At 32.7% G+C, this 22,083-nt stretch overlaps 1 long non-coding RNA gene and 1 pseudogene across 1 annotated transcript; one reads left to right on the plus strand and one right to left on the minus strand.

The window, feature by feature from the left end:
- The window catches only part of LOC128173868 (multiple epidermal growth factor-like domains protein 10), a 110,136-nt pseudogene that overhangs the window by 13,209 nt on the left and 74,844 nt on the right, over window positions 1-22,083 (minus strand).
- Window positions 7,801-10,696, plus strand: LOC128173056 (uncharacterized). Its single transcript, XR_008242420.1, has 4 exons — window positions 7,801-7,865; window positions 8,251-8,313; window positions 10,384-10,449; window positions 10,581-10,696. It is a non-coding gene; the product is annotated as an uncharacterized LOC128173056 (long non-coding RNA).

Raw genomic sequence — 22,083 nt, forward strand, 5'->3', positions numbered from 1 at the left:
CAAACGTCAAATAATTTTTGAGAGATTATTTCTCTACAATAAGTATGCCGGGGCAAATGTACTAATTTTAATGGTCATAATACATACAGGGCAACCTCCTACCCCTCTCCCGAGAGAGAGAGAGAGAGAGAGAGAGAGAGAGAGAGAGAGAGAGAGAGAGAGAGAGAGAGAGAGAGAGAGAGAGAGAGAGAAAGAGAGAGAGAGAGAAAGAGAGAGAGAGAGAAAGAGAGAGAGAGAGAGAGTCCGGTTCCTGTTTGTAGGTGTGTAATTTCCCACTTTTAAATTTAATGGTTTGACTATATGCAATATCTACATAAATTTTTTAACTGTTTATTTTTTCTCTTTATTCCTTTTTATTTAGTTGAAAATATCCTATTATTTATATCCTCCCTACTGATGTACTCATATACTTACCTATCTACTGAACATGCATGCACAATGAGCTTAAAAATGAATCGATCGATATGACAGTAAAGTATGGCTTTTGCTAGTATATATTTATATAATCTCTATATTAAAAAAAACAAGAAATCATATGTCAATGAGACAGGTATCGAAGTTTATACTGAAAAAGCTGGTACACGCATAACAGATGTTTGATCCACCTCTAAATTAATTGCAGAAAATATAGCACGAGCGCACTGTGACGTCATCCATAACTTTGTTTGTCTTTGTTTACGTTTCTCGACTCAATACGAAAGTATGGAAGCAACTAACAAATTACTTGAGTCTCGCAAAAGCATTCGCAGTACTCTAAACGTGTCTTCAAACCTTAAGACACCGTAAATTACGAGTTTAAAGTCGGCCATTTTTGGCACAGCACCACGGGTGAAAACATTAGAGAGCATTATGGGACGTAGACCAAAAATTTTGTTTGATGAACTGTAGGTTTAGCTCGTTCTTTTTCCCGCGCACACTGGTTCTTAGAGTGTTGCTGTTTATCTATGACGTCACCTAAATGACCCAATTCCCGCAGTTTTGCAAATAAATAAAAATATTGTCATTTTTTTTTCATTCGGAAATTTAGCGCGCAGGCCTGCACAAGTACGTTGTTAACATACGTTTTTGTTCATATAAGTATACATCATACTAGAAAATGGTACTTGAGCAAGCTTGCGCTCGATGTTTCGAAGTCAAAAACAGAACATCAATTCATCAAAATAAGACAATCTTCATCATTTCTACATTATTACGTCACTGTGGAGATAATCTTTAACATACTTATTTTCTATATGATTTCAACAATCTTCCACCTTATTTTGAAAGCGTTTTATAAAACTTTCATTTTGGGGGCGAACAATGCATAATACCGCATATAGTCCTTTACAACATTGACCCAATGTTGGCCCAACGCTGTGTTCCCAATAACATTGATTCTCAAGTTAGATGAGTCAAATGTAAATGAGCCCAATGTTGGCCCAACGTTCTTCAGCCAACGCAAACCTTAAAACCCACAGCCAATGTTGGTCAAGAAATTTATGTTATCTGGGTATTTATAAAACAGGAACTTCCAAAATAAACACTATCAACAAAATGAGATTTGTGTATGATTAATTGTAGAAAAACAAAATACCACTTTATATAACAAATTTAAAAGTTTAACCTTGAAAAAAAATAATACACATAATTTCATTCACTAATTAGAAAATTGAGCGTCTTCACATAGTTGTGTCTGCTTTCGATCAACGATCAACACTTACAGCAATGCTGGATGTTCCAATTTCAGGAATAATTATAACGGACATATAGGCCTATACACATTTACTGTATCGTTGCTGTTTAAATTTAGTAACGATAAGTTTTAAATTAACACACATAGATGATTGGTCATCAGAATGAGGATCGTGAAGCAAAGAAATCTAGTGCATAAACTCCTCCGCCGTATTCCAAGCGGCAGATATATCATTTCAGTACCTCACTGGCGATCGAGGTACCACAATATTTACAAAAGTCGAACATACTAGTATATGTCGGCATAACTATTTTTGTCCATTAACCCATCTCGTTGCATGGTTATGCCTATAGTTGAATATTCCAGCGATGTAACTCAAATAAAACCAGTTTAAACGAATATTGCTGCAAAGAGAATAGTATCACAAGCCATCACATGTGTTTTCCGTTCGTTTTTCGTTCAGCCGGTTCAGATTTCAACTTTCTATTTATTTTTAATCCATTAAATTAAGCCGAATAACCCTGTATCATCTGAAGGCTCATTTATTTTGAATATCGCTGCTGTTATTGTCTTGTATATTCACACACGCCACTTCATTTACATTATTCACATTTTTTATCAATAACACTTCACATTTTATGATTTGAAAATGTTCTGTTAAATGATAAGAAAAATGATGTTTTTTTATTGATAGACGTATCAAAGGAAAAAAAGAATGACCGGAAGACTTTTTCATCTAATATAAAAGGTTTAAAATTTCAATAACTTCTGATCAGAATAAATGTTACAGATAATGTTACTATTAATCAATAATATACCTCTCTTCAGGATATACAATCTTTTTTGCCATATTGCCTGCGCAGATACATGTTTATGGCAAATAAGAAATGTTATTAAAAAACATCGCTCCAAGCTTAGTCCGTTTTCTTTTATACAATTGTTATATACACTTGGAAAAGGGGTAATATTTTTTATAACATTAAAATAAATAGATATATTAGACAAGAACATCACTCGTGATAATTGAACCGGTTTCCAAATAACAGCCATACTTATCACCGCATCATTGATTCATCTATATTTAATGTACATATTTAATGCATCATGATTTTATCGAATGACTGATTTATAAAAGGATGGTAAATTTGTATCATACTCAAGAAGACATGTCTGTAGCACATGGGCAGAATTTTTATATATATAATGTAAAAGCTTTATATATTAAAGTGTTATAATTTTAATGCATGTTTGATTTTTAAACTGTCGAAAAGTTATATTGCTTTCAAGAAGACATGTTCGTAACGATTAACTGGGTTTTATGATGATGGGGTGCGGATGAAAACCGTATATAAAGAATAAGGTAGCAGTCCTACCGTACATACCGGTAAGATGGCGCTCGTGCTTAAACTGGCTGTTGTCTATGTCGCTGTGTTGGTGAACTTGATTCCTGCTCAGGGTAAGATATGTGTTGTACAATATAAACGTTTAATCATGTATGGCGTAGTAACATTTAATAAAAACATATTGCAGTTCCTATATTTTCCATTAACTTCGTAAACCCAAAGCCAAAAAAGGAACTGCTGTTGAAAAAAAAAATGATTTCATTTTACTCCAAAATGACAGCATATTAAAGATATTTAAGGGGAAATGCCGTTAAAACGTTTAAAAGCATGGCACGTATATGTATATTGTTTGTAAGTATTGATAATAGTTGAATCGGCTCTTACTTTGATAAAGATAAGCTAATTTCAATTATTTGTTGTTGCAGAAGCAAATCCAGTAACAATCATTTTTAAAATTTGTGTGATCAATTGGTCATTTCGCAGAAGTATACTAATAAAGCAACACATTGTTCTAAATGTAAACATGGCGCCTGACGACATTTAAAGACAATTTTGCCTTAAATAGATGCATGTTTTAATCAATCCTTCTGTATACAACTACTTATCTAACTAACATTCCAGGAATAATAAATCCAGACCTAGCGGAGAGAAACTTAAACGGACTTCAAAAGGTAAAAAGACAAAACAGCAATGTGTTTTATAACACGAAGATAATTTGCATCAAAATCTACGAAAAAAAATAAGCATTCTTAGATTATTGCATAAGCAATATACGACCCCTACCGGTTTGTACTATTCTATGAAACCTTCGAAGCATTAATCTATTTCAAAACTATTATAATCGAGATGGTATGCTTTAATTAAACAATGAAATTCTTTCTTTGATGATTCATGAATCATCAAAGAAAGAATTTTATTGTTTATATTAACATCTTTCTTTTAACTTATTAATAAATTGATTATGAAAAGTAAGTAAAACTCACGAAATTACTATTAATGTACGTAAGTACATTAGCTAAATGAAACAGTCCAATCGTCTCCTCTGAGACTTTCAGTCTGACATCGTCATGATTGTTTCGTGCAGTCAATGATTTTTCTTAGGTCACTGTAAGTTTAGCTAAATTGATAAGAAGGGCGAGTCAATTTCAGTCCTGTCATTTTCTTGTCAGTTTCAGCCGTTGTAGATTTTGAGCAATCGATCAACGGGGCGTGTAGATTTCAGTCTGACTGTTTCTAGAGAGCCATGAATTAACTATAAGTTATCGTAAGAAATAAAGGGAATAATACTTCGTAGATGTAAATATTCAGAGATAAAAAAACCAGAGGAAATTAAAACTATTTAGTTGACATAGAAATCAAAAACAAAATTGGTAAAAAAAATATTAATCATAATTTTATCATCTGTAATCTCGCCTAGTCCCTTGAGTATTCGCATGTAGATTTTTGTTATTTTTTTCTATTGTTTTATTTTGTTTTATCAAAATTTCAAATGATTAATATAATCTTTTGGCTTTTTTTTAAATTTTGATCTGTTAAATTGTCCCTCTTTTTTTATATTTGTACTAAAAAAATACAATCACTTTGTGAAACAGGGAAAACGATCGTTTGCTGGAAATCCACCTTTTACTAGTAGAACCTTGGATGAATTAGACGAGGTAGAAACTATCGCCTATCTTTTATTATATTATTTATATTTACGTTAAACATTTGGTTAAGTTTAAGAAACATGATATGAATTGTCAGTGATTTATATAAATTTTTGGCTTTATTTTCTTAATTGTTTGTTATATAAGTGTCCCTCTGATGACATTCAAATTGGACTTAAATATGTATAAAAATATTGAAACAGAACAAACGAGGATTAATTGGAAACCCACCACTTCTGTCTGAAAGAAACTGGAATGGATTAGTCGAGGTATCAACTATCACTTATGTGTTATGTTGCTTTTAATGAATTTATTGACATGGATACGATAGTGTGGTATATTATTCCTACTTGATATGTACTGATTTGACCAAATCTGAAATATATTGCAAGGAGCGTAGCATTTTCAAAAATTATTTTGTCCAAAGAGACCATGTTTGATCATATATATTGTAACAAAGATATAAATAGATAAGATACAACAAAAAAATAATATAAATAGACTTTAATCGTATGGACTGATGCGATTAAAAATGTTTTTTTTGAGTCTTTGAGTGGATACTGAAATATAATTGTTTATTTTTATGTGAAACAGGTAAAAAGAGGAGTTGCTGGACCAACACCCCAGAATACAAATTATCTAAATGAATTAAATGAGGTAAATATATCACGGGTTTTCCTTATTATTTTAACCTTTAATCTGGATTTCTTCTTATTGTTGTTTTTCAATAAATTATTGTTTAGCAAAAATATAAATAGATAAGATCCACAAAAAAATAAAGAAAACATAGATACGAAAAAAAAATACTGAAAACACAAATATATATTTAAAAAAGTAATAGAAATGTAGTAGACATGCTAAAAAGAATCACGTTTAAAAGTTAAAGGGGATGCTGTACGTTAAATAAATTAAAGAAATTAAACAAAATTAAAAATAATCCGTTGACCTTTTTTGTTGCTGATTTTTCTATTGTTTTTAATATCCCTCTTTTTTCATATTTGTACTCAAAAAACCAAACATTTTGTAAAACAGGGAAAACGAGGTTATTTTGGAAATGCACCTCTTGCCGAAAGAAACTTGGATGGATTAGACGAGGTACAAATTTTGCTAATTCTTTATTTCATGTGGTAGTGGTGTAGTTGTTTTGGTTGCATTTAAATGGCATTGATACAATGCCTTTGCTGTTATATTTATACATGACCGATGTTGATATGGCGTATTATAAAACAAAAATCTATGGAACGTAACATTTTTAAAAGTTATCCTTTCAATACAAATAACATGGCGCTTGATCTTCTCTACTCAAATTTGTTCATATAAAAGGGTATAACAAAATGGAAAATGATATCAATTTTGCATTTTAACACATATATGCAGACGATATTATAGTATTATGAGGTTTGTTTTCCCCTCTATTCAAAGATGATTCATATACATGATATTTACAAATGTACGATATCATATGATTATGTATAATATGTGTTAAAAGTTGTTGATTTGTTGTTGATATATTTTCCTCCTGTTCTAAATATTGTCCATGGAATTGACATTTTAACACAAAAAAATGTATAACAGATGAAAAGAAGTGTAATTGGAAACCCACCCCTTCCTTTTAGGAGAATCTTGAGTCGACCAAACGAGGTAAAATCTTTATTTAATGCATATAATAGTATTACGATTCTCTTCCGCATTTGATTAATTCAAATAATTAACAGTTAAGCCATCTTTAAGTTAGAACTGCATGACACTTATATATTATTTTTTTTCATGTTGAATTAGAACGACCTAAATCGTTTTTCATATTTCAGATTTGACCAAATCTGAAATATATTGTATGAAGCGTAACATTTTCAAAAGTTTTTTTGTCCAAAGAGACCATGTGTGATCATCTTTATTGTAACATAAATATAAATAAATAAGATACAACAATAAAAAAAAAAGAAAACATAAATGGACTTTAATATAATTTTTTTTTTTTATGTGAAACAGGTAAAAAGAGGAGTTGCTGGACCGTCACCACAGAATACAATTTATCGAAACGAATTCAATGAGGTAAATATATCACAGTTTTTCCTTATTATTTTACCTTTAATCTGGATTTCTTCTTATTGTTGTTTTTAAATCAATTAATTATTTAGCAAAAATATAAAAAGATAAGATCCAAAAGAAATTAAAGAAAACATAGATACGGAAAAAAAATACTTAAAACACAAATATATATATTAAAAATAAAAAAATAATACACATGTAGTACACATGCTAAAAAGACTCACGTTTAATAGTTAAAGGGGATGATTTACGTTTATCAAATTAAAGAAATAAAACAAAATTTCAAATATTAGTCCTTTGACTTTTTTTGTTGTTGATTTTTCCTTTGTTTTTAATATCCCTCTTTTTTCATATTTGTACTCAAAAATACAAACATTTTGTAAAACAGGGAAAACAAAGCTATTTTGGAAATGCACCTCTTGCTGAAAGAAACTTGGATGGATTAGACGAGGTACAAATTTTGCTAATTCTTTATTTCATGTAGTAGTGTTGTAGATGTTTTGGTTGCATTTAAATGGCATTGACACAATGCGTTTGCTATTATAATTATACATGACCGATGTTGATATGGCGTATTATAAAAAAAATTCTATGGAACGTAACATTTTTAAAATTAATATTTTCCTCCTGTACTTATTATTTTCCATGGAATTGACATTTTAACACAAAAAAATGTATAACAGATGAAAAGGAGTGTAATTGGAAACCCACCCCTTCCTTTGAGGAGAATCTTGGATCTACCAAACGAGGTAAAATCTTTATTTAATGCATATAATAGTATTACGATTCTTTTTGCATTTGATTAGTTCAATTAATTAACAGTTAAGCCATCTTGAAATTAGAACTGCATGACACCTATACATGTTTTTTTCTTTCATGTTGAATTAGAACGACCTTAATCGTTTTTCATATTTCAGATTTGACCAAATCTGAAATATATTGTAAGAAGCGTAACATTTTCAAAAGTTATTTTGTCCAAAGAGACCATGTGTGATCATCTATATTGTAATATAAATATAAATAAATAAGATACAACAATAAAAAAAAAAGAAAACATAAAAGGACTTTAATATAATATTTTTTGTTAAACAGGTAAAAAGAGGAGTTGCTGGACCGTCACCACAGAATACAATTTATCGAAATGAATTCAATGAGGTAAATATATCACAGTTTTTCCTTATTATTTTACCTTTTATCTGGATTTCTTCTTATTGTTGTTTTTCAATCAATTAATTATTTAGCAAAAATATAAATAAATAAGATCCAAAAATAAATAAATAAAGAAAACATAGATACCAAAAAAAAAGTTACTGAAAACACAAATATATATTAAAAATAAAAAAAATAATACAAATGTAGTAGACATGCTAAAAAGAATCACGTTTAAGAATTAAAGGGGATGTTGTACGTTAAACAAATTAAAGACATTAAACAAAATTTTAAATAGTCCTTTGACTTTTTTTGTTTTTGACTTTTCCTTTGTTTTTAATATCCCTCTTTTTCATAATTGTACTAAAAATACAAACATTTTGTAAAACAGGGAAAACGAAGTTATTTTGGAAATGCACCTCTTGCTGAAAGAAACTTGGATGGATTAGACGAGGTACAAATTTTGCTAATTCTTTATTTCATGTGGTAGTGTTGTAGATGTTTTGGTTGCATTTAAATGGCATTGACACAATGCCTTTGCTATTATATTTATACATGACCGATGTTGATATGGCGTATTATAAAAAAAAAATTCTATGGAACGTAACATTTTTAAAAGTTATCGTGTCAATATAAATAAGATGGCGCTTGATCTTCGGGCTTTATGGGATTTGATCACGTGACCAACCCGTATCTATATCCCGATAGACATCCAAAAATGATGCCTTATTTCTTAAATATTTACGTTAAACATTTGGCTTAGTTCACGAAACACGATATGAACTGTCAGTGATTTATATAATTATTTGGCTTTATTTTCTTAATTGTTGGTTGTATTAGTGTCCTTCTGACATTCAAATTGGACTTAGAAATGTATAAAAATATTGAAACAGAAAAAACGAGGATTAATTGGAAACACACCACTTCTGTCTGAGAAAGAAACTTGAACGGACTAGAAGAGGTATCAACTATCACTTATGTGTTATGTTGCTTTTAATGAATTTATTGACATGGATACAATAGTGTGGTATATTATTCCTACTTGATATGTACTGATTTGACCAAATCTGAAACATATTGTAAGGAGCGTAACATTTTCAAAAGTTTTTTTGTTCAAAAAGACCATGTTTGATCATCTATATTGTAACAAAGACATAAATAGATAAGAAACAACAAAAAATAAGAAGAAGAAAAAGAAAATATAAATGGACTTTAATCGTATGGACTGATGCGATTAAAAATGTGTTCTTTGAGTGGATACTGAAATATAAATGTTTATTTTATGTGAAACAGGTAAAAAGAGGAGTTGCTAGACCGTCACCCCAGAATACAATTTATTTAAGTGAATTAAATGAGGTAAATATATATATTTATACAAAAATAAAAAAAAAATAAGATACAAAAAAAAAATAAAAAAAAAATAAGAAAACATAGATACGAAAAAAATACTGAAAACACAAATAGATATTAGAAAAAATGTTAATACATATGTAAGTACACATGCTAAAAAGAATCACGTTTAACAAGTAAAGGGGATCTTTTACGTTTTACAAATTAAAGACATTAAACAAAATTTCAAATAATCCTTTGACTTTTTTTTGTTGTTGATTTTTTTATTGTTTTTAATATCCTTCTTTTTTCATATTTGTACTCAAAAATACAAACATTTTGTAAAACAGGGAAAACGAGGATTTGCTGGAAATGCACCTCTTGCTGAAAGAAATGTGGATGGATTAGACGAGGTACAAATTTTGCTAATTCTTTATTTCATGTGGCAGTGTTGTACATGTTTTGGTTGTATTTAAATGGCATTGATACAATACCTTTGCTATTATATTTATACATGACCGATCTTGATATGGCGTATTATAAAAAAAAATTCTATGGAACGTAACATTTTTAAAAGTTATCGTGTCAATATCAATAAGATTGCACTTGATCTTCTCTACTAAAATAATGCAGATAAAAATTGATTAGAATAAAAAAAAGATAAATAATTTTTAAAAAATGTAAATTAAAAAAAATCCATAAAAATACCGTAAAGATAAATTAATTTAAAAAAAGAAAGACATACCAAAAACATAAACATATAACAAAATAAACATAACCATTATTGAACGGTAAATAATATGAGTATTATATCATCGTTCTGCCTTCTAACTCGTTTCTAACTGTTTGAATTGAAATGTAATTGTAGGTATCAATTTGAGAATTGTTATATTCAATTTTATTATTAAAGCTGATCATTGGTTACACTGCGTGTTCATATAAAAGGGTATAACAAAAGGGAAAATTACACAAATTTTACATTTTAACACATATATGCAGACGATATTTTAGTGATATGAGTTATGTTTTTCCTCAATACAAACATGATTCATATACAAGATATTTACAAATGTACGATTTCAAATGATTATGTATTATATGTGTTAACAGTTGTTGATTTGTTTTTGATATATTGTCCTCCTGAACTAAATATTTACCATGGAATTGACATCTTAACAAAACAAATGTATAACAGATGAAAAGAAGTGTAATTGGAAACCCACCCCTTCCTTTTAGGAGAATCTTGGATGAACCAAACGAGGTAAAATCTTTATTTGTTGCAAATGATAGTGTTACAATTTTTTCCAGTTTTGTTTAACTCAAAATAATTACAGTATAACCATCAAGAAGTTCCAATTGTAACATAAAAAAACTACAAATTGTTGTTGACAGGGAAAAACCGGAAAGTAACCCGTTGTTGAAAAGGCAGATAACCATTGACGGTTTTAGTTGGCCATGGGGAAGATGAATTCATCCACTGACAGAGATATTACTGTACAACAAATAAACAATAAAGTTGAAATTGAAATATTTACATTTGCTAATATGTTTTCTTACATGAACATAGGGAGTAGCGTGTAAATTTGATCGGAAAGCAGTGTAATCAGAGCTTAACTTCAAAAGTGCTAATAAGATCTCGTGCTTTGTGTTAATTTGATGCAACACACCATTTTCCGTGCAAACTCAATAAAAATTGGAGAGGTGTTTTGATAAACGTTTACTAAAAGAGAAGATAGGAGTCTAGCAGCGATTTTGATAAAATTGAGATGTTTGGCCTTCACTTGATATGTTTATCATATTGTGGAAACAACAGGGTAGTGTTGTTCCATCTCATTTTATGTTAAGTGTAGCGCCGTCGAGCGGTAAACGGCTCTATACTATGAAATCCACAGGTAATTAACTCACATTTTAACTAATTCCTTAAGATGATAATGCTCCAACCTCTAAAGCATACGCTTTAGTTTAATAGAAACACAAAGTAGAATTATTTACAGTTTATTCACATTACGATAAAAATCCAAAGTTTCACAAATAAAATATCAAAACATCACTGGCTGAACTGCACATGTATCTCCCGCAATAGAAAATAGTAAGTCTCCCCGTAATTTGTACCTGTCCTATATATACATAATATGCATTGCTCGCGAGGAGCAATCTTTCTAAACGGGGTCAATTACGTAATGACATTGCTCGCGGAGAGCAATGATAAATAACTTACGTAATATTAAAACAGAAGAATAATATAATTTTAAAATACCGTTACACCTCCCCCTACTTAGGTTTTGACTCCGTTCAAAATGAATAATAATAATTAAATCTGCAATTAAACAATATCTAACTTAGGATAATTATACAAAATATTACTCTTTACACATTAAGCAGGGTATCGATAACTCATAAATATGTAAAATGCAGCCAGATAATTCAACTCACAACAAAAATAAATAAATAAAACATTAAACAAAATTGTACATCGCAGTTCATATATACAGTTCATGATATATATACAAGTCAGTTTAACCAATGTTTTATTACATAGACAGATCCCCTCTGACAATTCTTACGTTGCCGTGCTCGAAATGTTTGGGAATTTCGCGTAATATTTCACTGACCACATCTCTGAAATCGATGTCCTCTGGATTTAAGTCTTTGGAATATACGATTTTAGAGTCTCTAATTTCTTCTTCCGTACCATCCGGTTTGCGTATCACCGTTTTGTTTAATGTTACGCATATTGTCGATCGTTCTCGGATTGTGACGTTGTTGTTTTCATCAGTCCTTTTACTTTCATCACTTACGTCACTGTAATCGTCGCTAGGACTGTCGCTAATCACATCAGTTTCGTTACGCACTCGTTTGTCCCCGTCTTCTTCATTATGCACTTGCTGCTCATCAATGTTGCTTTCACCTAAGATTTCTTCGACGAACGCCTCGTCCACACTACTCAGCTCCGCGAACTCGCAAGAACTAATGGAGAGATGCTCGAGGTCATCTTCAGCAGTGTTCGTTTTGTCCCAGGTTTCTTCTTCATCTGATGAGATGTTCTCGTAGAAGTCACTAAGTACGTACACTGGCTTCTTTGCTTGCATAAACATCTCCCGGTCGACAAGCTTCCTTTTAGAACTCATTGCTTCACTTAACTGTTTACCATGAAGTCCATGTACTGATATTAAATGTCTCTTTAAATTGAATTTCCTTACAAAAAGTCTTTGGCAAAAACTACAGTTTAAGCTGTTTACACTGTCACTGTGTTGCTCCCTACGATGCTGATGAAAATTACTTAGATGATGTAAAAGTTTTTCCACAATCCTCGCACAACATTTGATAACGACTATTCTCTGTACCGAATGGGCTTCCTTACAGGTCGTCCCCTACGGGTCATTTTCAAACTTGGTTCTGATTGGTCAAGATCTGAGTCTTCTGCTTTTAAGCTTGGTTCTGATTGGTCAACATCTGAGTCGTCTGTTTTCGGGGGTGGAGCTAGCGGTAACTTCAAACGCCGCCGGCCAGAGTCCGGCGCGTGCCGTCGTTGACCATCTGGTGTCTCGCCAGTTGTATATTCGGATCCAGTAGCTGGTCTTGTTAGTTCCGCTGTCTCGCCAGTTGTATATTGGGGCTGCTGTCTTTCTCCTCGGTACGGTTTGATGTTGTCGGCGTGAACTATAACCGGTTTTGATTGTCTTGAATGCTGAATTTGAAAAAGCACATCACTTAGTCTTTTAATTATTATCCACGGTCCAGTCCATTTCCTTGATAGTTTTAATTTTTCTCCTTTACCGACTTTTGGCTGACTTCTTCGTACTAATTCCCCAACTTCATAGTTAGTCTCCCGTACATTTCGATCAAAATAATTTTTCTGTCTTTGAGATGCTTCTTTTGTAATTTCCCTTGCTTGTTCATGAATTGTGGAAAGTTTTTCTTCTAAATCACGCACATAAACTGCTTTGTTTGCCTCTTTCTCAGAGGTTGTAAAGTTCTCATTTTCAGTTAGAACATTTATTGGTAGTTTAGCCTCTTTCCCAAAAACTAGTCTATATGGCGAAATCCGTGTAGTTTCATGCGGAGTGGTGTTATACGCAAGAACAATTCCGTCCACAAAACGATCCCAGTCGGTTTGGTTTGCATTAATGTATTTAGATAGCATGTCCTTTATTGTTCGATTCATCCTCTCTACCATTCCGTCTGACTGGGGATGATATGGTGTAGTTCGAGTTTTGTCAATTTGAAATAGTCGACACATTTCCTGGAATAGCCTACTTTCGAATTGTTTTCCTTGGTCCGAATGAATAGATCCAGGACATCCGTATCGCTTTATCCATCCTTTAAACAGAACGTTAGCTACCGTTTCAGCTTCAATGTTCATAAGCGGAAATATCTCGGCAAATTTTGTAAAATAATCCATCACGACAAGAATGTAAGAATATCCGTTTTCTGACTTCGGGAATGGTCCTGCTAAATCCAGTGCTATTCTTTGAAATGTTTCACCACTTAGGAAAGTTTTCATACGTGATCTCTTTTTCCGTGGCGGATTTTTCCTTTCTTCACACACATCACACGCAAATACATAGTCGTGAACAGTTTGACGCATCCTAGGCCAATAATAATCGGAATTTTTAACTTTTTCCAAAGTCTTTTTGATGCCCATATGACCTCCAACTCTCGAGTCGTGAAGGTGCCATAACGCAACTTGACGCAGATTCCGTGGTAGGCATATCTTAAGTTCTTCACTATTGTTTGAAATCCAGCGAATACACAAAACACCTTTATCAATACACAATAAATCCCATCTCGAATACCAAAATTTGCACTCAAAGTTTTCACCAGACACAGTAGATAATGGTGGTTTTTCATTCTTTTCCATCCAACGTAAAATAACACGCATTCCAGGGTCATTTTGTTGTTTCTCACGAATATTTGCTCGGTTTAGGGGTTCGTCCGGCTGTTTTCGAATCTTCGCTCTCATTGGTCTGTTTGTCCGATTCTTCTTAAGAGGAGAAATAATTGCACAATCCGATACTTTTTCTGAATCTATGCTGTCGTTAAACAATGCACTTATATTAAACACGTGATTGTCAACTTCTGCTGAATTATATGTACTGGTATTTCTTAGTTCAGAAACGTGTGTATATTTCTGATTTTCAGTTCCTTCATTTTTCTCACGTTTACACTGTCTGCAGTTCACCTCACAAGAAACACGTGACAATGCATCTGCATTTCCATGTCGTTTTCCGGCTCTGTGTTCAATCTTAAATATGTACGGTCCAAGTCTCTGAAGCCATCGCGCAATTTGTCCATCCGGTTCTCGGAATTTATGGAGCCATACTAATGATCCATGGTCTGTTCTTAGCAAAAACTCTCGTCCAAGTAGGTAGTGTTTAAAATGTTGAACGAAATACACAACAGCCAGCATTTCTTTCCGAGTTACACAATAATTTCTTTCAGAATTATTCAACACACGGCTTCCGTAAGAAATCACAACTTCTCTTCCATTTTGAATTTGCGATAGCATAGCGCCTATAGCGTCATTACTAGCATCAGTATCTAGTATGAAGTCACCAGCAGTCACATCGGGATATCCAAGAATAGGTGCAGATATTAATTTCTGTTTCAAAGTTTCAAATGCTGCATCACATTCATGCGTCCAATTCTATTCTTGATTTTTCCCAGTAAGGATATGTAGGCATTTTGCTATTTTAGCAAAGTCTTTTATGAATCTGCTAGTCCCAGAAAACTTCTAAGCTCTGTCACATTATCCGGCGTTCTCCAATTCTTAACAGCTTCAATTTTTGAAGGATCCGTTTTAATACCCTCCTTTGAAACGATGTGTCCAAGAAAACTTACTTCTCGCCGGAAAAAGTTGCATTTCTTTGCTTTAAGTTTCAGGTTTACACTCTGTAATCTATCTAATACTAAACTAAGATTCTCTAAGTGTTCATCAAAAGTACGGCTGTACACAATAATGTCATCCAAATATAGCACTGTTATATTCCATTGTAATCCGTTCAACGCATGTTCTATCACTCTTTGAAATGTCGCTGGTGCGTTACATAATCCGAACGGCATTACTGTATAATGGTAAAGTCCACCACGTGGTGTAGCAAACGCTGTTTTCTCTTTATCCTTCTCACTCATAGGAATTTGATGGTATGCCATATTGAGATCTAATGACGAAAACCATGTTGATCCAGAGAGGGCATCGAGATCATCTGCCACCCGAGGTATCGGATATGCATCTTTGATGGTATTCGCATTTATTTTCCGATAATCAACACAAAGCCTCCAGCTTTTGTCCTTTTTCTGCACCAACACGATAGGAGCTGACCAGGGACTGTTGGATTTCTCAATTAATCCTTGTTCCTCTAACTTCTTGATCTCCTTGTCCATTATCTCCCTCTTAAAAATAGGAACTCGGCGGACTCCTTCAGCTTAATACGATGCTCACCAATCGTTGCACGCTCCACTAGTTTGTTTGGATCCGCAAATGCATCCATACGAGCTAAGAGAAAGTCTTTAAACTTTGCCGCTTGCTCTTCAGTTAAATTTTCACATGCTTCCTTATAAATCTGCTCAAGATGCTCTGGTATATCGGCGCCTCCTGACATTACGCTATATACTTCCGGAATCTCCACAGTTGATACATTTTCCACAGGATCAAACACTGCTATCTCAGTACGTTTCTGTACATACACGTCACGATCACATGGATTAAATACACGCACATATATATGATTTTCACCACATGTAGATTTCACTACTTCTCGTGCAACCGCTAATCCATCGTTAAGTACAAATGTTTTTAGAGGTAACAAAATCCCATCACTAGTATCTACACTACTGTTAAATGTAGCTTTTAAAACACTCTCATGATGCGCTGGTACGACATTATCCTCCACGCTAACAATAGAATATCCCCGCAATACTCCATCAGCATCTGCTTTAAGGTGGCACACATTAAAACAATAATCCCATTGACAGTGAAATTTGCTAATAAAATCTTGGCCAAGTAAATTTGATTTTACGTCTGCCACAAACACACGAAATATTACTTGAAATTCTGGAAAGGATAACAACATTTTTGCAGTTCCAATGACTTTAAGTTTTCTTCCGTCGGCTGTAGTAAACTGCTTTTTAGCGCGCTCCAGCACAGGTCTATGTTCTGGAAGAATGCTCCTATAAACATCTTCTGTTATGAACGTGTTCATTGCACCCGTGTCAAATCTCCACTCTAACGATGTGCCTTCCACTAAGCCATCTAACCTCATTCCCGGCTTTCCTCTGATTTCAATAATTTGACATTTTTCATCGTTAGAATCATAATTCAAGTGCAAATTTTCAACATCTGTTTGCGTTGACACTGCAGATATTTCTTCACTGCTATCATCACGATGTTGTAATTCTCCTGTACTAGGCCGCTTCACTAAATGCTGTGCCGACACATGGCCTACTGCCTCGACACCCTTACATTTAAAGATTTCTCATTAGTGATTTTCCGCTTTGGACAGTCTTTGTACAAATGCATAACAGAATTACATCCGTAGCACTTTTTCGCTATCCTTCTCTTTTCTTCTGACTCCGCGCGGTATGGTTTCTTAGTAACTGGAACTTCGGCATTCCTGGGGAATTCACTAACTCCGTAAACTGGTCTAATAGGGTTGTTTTCCTTGCTTCTTAAATTCCTATTCTCCGTCATTCGAATGCACTCCTCCTGCATCGCCGCAGTCACCGCTTCCTGTAAGCTCTTTGGTCTAGTGCGCTTTACAGCCAACCGGAAATCGTTATCAGCATTACAGTTGTCCATAAAAGTTTTAAGGCTAGCTTCTTCCACATAGTCGCGATTTCCGGGATGAGCTCTTCTATATAAGTCAGCAATAGCTTGGGCAAAGTCCCTGAACGATTCTGTAGGCAGCTTCCTTCGCATTTTTGCCTCAACTATATAACTCTCTTTCATCGCAGTATGTCCGAATCTAGTGTCCATCTGCAGTTTTAGCTGGTTATAATCCTGTAAAATACTGTCCGGTAATCCGTATGCGAACGCTTCCGCTTGTCCACGGAAAGTAGTGATGAGAACTCTGCGCCTCATATCAATAGACCAGTTATTTAATGTCGCAACATTCTCAAAATATCGCACAAATTCACTCCACACTTTTGTTCCTTCTCCTTTAAACGTGCGCTTGACGTGAAGGTTTAATCCTGATCCTGTCAATCCAACCTCCTCATTATAACTCGCGGTATCCTGATCTGAAGTTCTTCCAGTTAAAGTATTTCGCATCATAATAGGTATCCGGGCAGTCCTTCTCTTTGTAGACTGATACAATTTCCACAAAATTGCACACACAATTATGCCCAAAAATATTATCGATATATTTCCTAGCGCTTCATGAGTCAAACGTAACAACAGTTTTTGCGGAGAATAACGAAACACGCTTAACACAGTCAATACTAATGCAGATATTCCACATGTCCAATACATAAGTCCTGAATACCATGAACTCTCATGCTCCACCTCAGTGCAGTTCTCTCTGTTCGCAAATATCTCCTGAACAGGGGGCGAATTGGTGACAACAGGAGTCGGTAATTCATTTTCAAAATCCTGTATCAGATTCCGTCTTACAGAAGTTCTTGGTCTTGGCGTAGTTTGTGGTACATTAGTAGGCGTACTATTCGTGAAATCCATCTTAGCTGGAGAATATATAGTGCGGTCACCACCTTGAAATATCTTTAGAAAAAGAGCACCATGCACTAAAAACACAAATGTCACAAACGGATCCAGTTTGATAATTAATAGTTTACGATTTCCTCCGGAAATGCTTTCACTCTGCATTTGCAGCACGGGCACCGGTAGAAGAAAATATCTTTATTTCCTCGCTTGGTGCAGTTGAAATTGTCCTTACGGTTAAACATTAAATAACAACTTGGACACTCTTTGTGAGCAAATAGGTCCATTTGTCCCACAACCACACGATGTCCATTTTCATCAAAATCAATCACATTAACAAACCGCTTTCTCTGCACAGAATTTCCCGGATTTAATTCCATTGTCACAAAATTTTAATATCCAGCATAGAATAGTTCACAAAAGTTCACAATTAATATCCGTAACCCGTAAAAAGTATAATGATCCCACCGCTGCCACCAGTTGTAGCGCCGTCGAGCGGTAAACGGCTCTATACTATGAAATCCACAGGTAATTTACTCACATTTTAACTAATTCCTTAAGATGATAATGCTCCAACCTCTAAAGCATACGCTTTAGTTTAATAGAAACGCAAAGTAGAATTATTTACAGTTTATTCACATTACGATAAAAATCCAAAGTTTCACAAATAAAATATCAAAACATCACTGGCTGAACTGCACATGTATCTCCCGCAATAGAAAAATAGTAAGTCTCCCCGTAATTTGTACCCGTCCTATATATACATAATATGCATTGCTCGCGAGGAGCAATCTTTCTAAACGGGGTCAATTACGTAATGACATTGCTCGCGGAGAGCAATGATAAATAACTTACGTAATATTAAAACAGAAGAATAATATAATTTTAAAATACCGTTACATAAGGAATATACATAAGCTATTAATAGCTGTCACGTGAACATGCACCGATGTGGCAGTGATGTACTACCCGATTGTATTGTGTTTACATCTATTTCAAAGGATAATACTACTGTAAAACGAGAAAATTTGGCGCATACGTATTTTAGCGCAAACGCAAGTGCCATTACATTAGCGCAATTATATTTTAGCGCATGCATCTTTTCTTTAAGGTGGCTCTATACACCCACAGTTTATTCCAATTTTCAATAGAAGACCACAAACATATACTTTTCAAATGCTAAAATGACGATAGGGAAACTATAGGTATTTTTAAAGAATTTTTTAATGTTTTTTCGTGTTTTTGTAAAATATGTTTTTTAAAGACAGCTATCAAAAAATTGAGAGAAATTATTTTGTCATATGATGGATATTTCCTTCGGACACATAAAAAAAAATATATCACTTCTTAACATTCAAAAATGTTATTATTGCAATTCTTTTTTTAGTATTTCCCCAAAACATAATTTTTCATATTTTCTTACCCTGTTGACAAATCATCTGAAAAAGTTGCTTGATGTTATAAGAAAATGTATTTCAATATATGTGATATAAAAAATTAAATGAAAACCATTGCAAATAAACACAAAAAATATTTTAAATTTTATTTGGTATGAAAGTTCCTCATGTAAGGGTTATCGTTCCTAAGTCCCAAGGCCCAAACACCTTGGGGACTTTTCATTTCTGAGTTGAAGAAAATTTCCCAAATATAATGTTGGAATGATAAATACATACATATTTCATTATAGACTTTGCCCTGTATAAGTGAATATATTCGCTTTAATGCAAAACTAAGTCAAATAAATAAAGGGGAACATTGACTAGGCTAATAGGATTTATGTATCCCAACCTGAGAGAAATTCAAAGCAACCCTCTCATCCCCGTTAGGTGTCGATATTAATGTGCATTAAAGTATATTATAATTGAAATATTTTTACCTGTTTAGAATTTTCACGGTATTCAACCAAAAAATACGTTTTAGAAATTTTTGGAAAGTTAAAAATGTTATTGTTTTCAACGGGAATCGAACTCATGACCTACTGGTTTGTAGTAAACCCACTTTTTTTTTTTTTTATCTTTTATTGATCAACTTTCAATTATCACAATCATCACATTAATTATCACAATCACAGTCTACATATCAATACTTTATCATAAAATATTTTAAAAAATAAACAATAGTACACCTTCTGTTTCCTTTAAAAGTGGATTTTTCTTCAAAAACTTTTTTGAAAACATTTTTCTATTGTCTTGTTCTATACACATATAATGATAGTTGCAATAAATATAATGTCTGAGTAAATATTTGCAAAACCTTTTCAAATCCATTTTTCGATTATTTTGCAACAATATTTGTCTTCTTCTATAAATAGTAAATCTACATATTGATATGAAAAAATTCACAAAAAATGTATTAACATTTTTCATAACATTAGGAAATGCCGTCATCAAAATTTCATCAATATCTAAAACATTGTATACACTATTCTCACAGTCCTTCAATAGCGATTCTAAATGATATATTATAAAATCTTTCTTAAATTCCTGCACTTCTTCACATTTTACAAACATATGAAAAAAATCTTCGCGTTCTGTTTTACATAATGGACATTTGTTTGAATCTGTTTTACCGATCTTGAACAGTTTTTCATATGTAAAAATACCATTATGAAAAATCTTAAAATCAAGTTCTACAACATCTGGAGGTCTACCAACTCCTCTTAATATAACCCATCTGTTATCAAGTATAGACTCATTATCTATTTGCAATTTTCCTTTCCAGTATTCGTTTGATATTGGAGGGTTAAACAGCTTTTGTATCAACATTTTGTAAAAAAATCTTTACTGTACATGAATAAAACACATATTTGTTATTTTCTACACAAATCGAAAAATTTGGAATCAATGCTTCTTTCACATGAGCAAAATTTTGAACAATATTTTTCCACTCTTCTGGTATAACTGATAATAATGTTGCATAATCATCTTTGATATGTTTTACATTAATTTCTGAATCATATTCATGTATCAGTTCTACTATACAAGACACAGGCAAAAATCCTGGTATTACTTCATATGAAATGTCTCTGATATGTGTAATACCTGCTTTTATGAAACACTAATGTTTTATTCTGATTAACAATTTTAGGATTGAAAAACAAGCAGTAATTAAACACATCGTTTCTATTTTCATTGTAATCAACATAATTTTTCACAGCATACCATGCACTAAACATTTCAACATAAAAAGAAGGCAGACATTGCAAATCCTTTTTGTTCAACTGTAGAAGAAATACTTCAACACCACCTTTCAAATCACAGATTTTTGATACAAAATAGCTAAAAGTGTGTTTCCATACTAGTTCTTTTGTAGGACACAAATACTTGGCTAAAAACTTAAGTCGATACGACAGCATTTTCAAATAAATATCATCAATTTTTAAACCACCATTTTTATGTTCGCCAACAATTGTTTTATATGACACTAAATGTGTACCATAATTCCATAAAAAATCAGTACATTCTTTTTGAATTGTATCTCTAGCCCAAAATGGGATAGAAATCACAGACAAGGAATACCATAATTTGGACATCAACAATGTATTTACAACACTAGCTCTTCCATGTATTGTCAACTGTCTTTTTCTCCACAGATTAAGAATTTGTTTCATATTTTGTACTTTGTTTCTCCAATTTAAATTTTCACACTCTTCTTTGTTTCTACCAAAATAAACTCCAAGGATTTTCATAACATTTGTTTCAGTGACATTAATTAATTTTCTTTCATCTTCCAATAATCTTCCTGAACCTATACACATAATTTCAGACTTCTGAACATTTATTTTGGCACCAGAGGCTCTTCCATACAATTCAAAAATCTTAAATATCTCAAAAATTGACCTTTTATCACAAACCGATAATGTCGTATCATCTGCATGTTGAAAAACCAATGCAGTTTTATCAGACAATGGAATATCTATACCTTTAATATAACCATTACATTTGATTGCACAACTTAAAGGTTCTGAGCATAATACATACAATAAAGCAGATATTGGGCAACCTTGCCTTACCGAGTTTTTGATTGGAAAATATTTTGTAAGATGACCATTACTTTTAACACTGCTATAAATACCTGTATAAAATATTTTTACCCATTTTCTAAAATAATCTCCAAAACCAAATACTTTCAACACCTGTAACATATACTCATGACTAACTCTATCAAAAGCTTTTTCTTGATCAATTTTAACAATATAACCTTCCATTTCATCTATTTCAGACATCTCTATAATATCTC

The sequence above is a fragment of the Crassostrea angulata genome, chromosome 2 (genome assembly GCF_025612915.1).
Source record: "Crassostrea angulata isolate pt1a10 chromosome 2, ASM2561291v2, whole genome shotgun sequence".
Classification (NCBI taxonomy): Eukaryota; Metazoa; Mollusca; class Bivalvia; order Ostreida; family Ostreidae; genus Magallana; species Magallana angulata.